Source organism: Helicoverpa armigera, chromosome 14, assembly GCF_030705265.1.
Source record: "Helicoverpa armigera isolate CAAS_96S chromosome 14, ASM3070526v1, whole genome shotgun sequence".
Lineage (NCBI taxonomy): Eukaryota > Metazoa > Arthropoda > Insecta > Lepidoptera > Noctuidae > Helicoverpa > Helicoverpa armigera.
This window is the reverse complement of record NC_087133.1, coordinates 1137903-1139508: the sequence shown is the minus strand read 5'-3', so window position 1 is coordinate 1139508 and position 1606 is coordinate 1137903.

Below are 1606 nucleotides of genomic sequence, written 5' to 3'. Positions count from 1 at the left end.
CACCTGCATTTTTAACCGCTTTGACTTGCGTTATCTGTTTGTGTTCCAAAAGATGTTGAACTGTTTATTTTGGGTTTTTACGGGATTGTGCGTAAGATCGATAGATATGTTGAAGATTTATCAGCATTTATCGTATTTAGTATTATCTAATATCATGAGAGTCTGAGTGTCTTTAGTTCTTTACTTCCTATACTGAGTCAACGTAGTCTAGTTGTTTTGATAAAGTGTTGACGTTTCACTTAGCTATCACTTTATATTGTACCTATGAAGGTTGAGTTTAACTTAATCTAATTTTAATTTGAACTAAAAACTAGTAATTTAATTATTAAGGTCGGTAGAAAACATTGAACTAATTATATTCTAGTGATAGACAAGAAAATTCATGTAAATAATTTATCCGAATTCATTAATTATCTGTGAACCCAGGAAACCGGGGTGTTGAAATGGTCATATTTGCATATTACCTTGATATTGTCTTTTATCAATGCAGTCGTAAAAATAGGATTCTATTGTGTCAATAGTTTCACCTTAGCTAGAATCTTTAGATCTCTATCTATGCAAATATTATTAAGAGGAAGCATTATTTGTTGTAGGTTTCCACCCTAATGGCTCCGAAATTATCGAACCGATTCGAAATATTCTTTTCATCCCACCATCTCGGGAAGAATAGTTACATCTTTTTAATTTGCCATGTGTGACGGGGGTGCCGTTTTCTTTTTTTGAGTTTAGAAATTTCCTCGATGAGGTGGGATGAAAAGTTACGTGTTGCACTCGAGTGCAAAGTTTTTTCACCTTGTGCTCTTTTGATTCCCTCGCTATCGCTCAGGATTCTTATTGAAACACTCGCTACGCTCGTGTTTCAATATTCATTATTATTTCTTCGCTTGCTCGGTCATCAAAATTGAGCCCGCGGTTAAAAAGCAACTTTGCACTCTTGTATAACAAATAACTATAGTTTCCACGGGACATGAGTGAAATGAACGAGGTAAAAACTTAACGTGGCGTGGTCCAAAACAACCATGTTTTGCTTATCAACTTACACAATAATCTACACGGAGATATTTTATTCTTGTTTACATAGATCGGAGGTACACGTACAGAAGTAGTAAAATTGCTCAAAAATCGTGCTCGCTTCGCTCGCGCTGTTTCGATAATTATCCTGAACCTGAACGCGCTAATCTCACTAACCACTGGACCAATTTGAAAAATTCGTTCATTGTAAGATAGCCTTTAACGAGGATGGTGACACTAGTAGGAAAATATGTCATAGAAATGTTTATAATAGGTGCTAATAATATTTAATATTGCTATATTTTATAGTCTATGACGTTATATCGACTGTCTGTCTTCACTAACAAGTTTAACCACCGGTTTTGCGTGGGAGAACACCTAAATTGCATATTTTCTTAGTCTATGAATGTAGACGGCAAATTATAGGTACTACTATGCATACATATTTTTAATATTGTATAAGGATATTATTTTTAGCTATTCAAACGCTTGCATAATTTCTAAGTTTATCTAACTTTAAACGACTCAAGAATTAAAAAGTCTTGTAATATTTGTACCTAAATGCCGTGTCTCTGAAGCAATATTACATTTAACT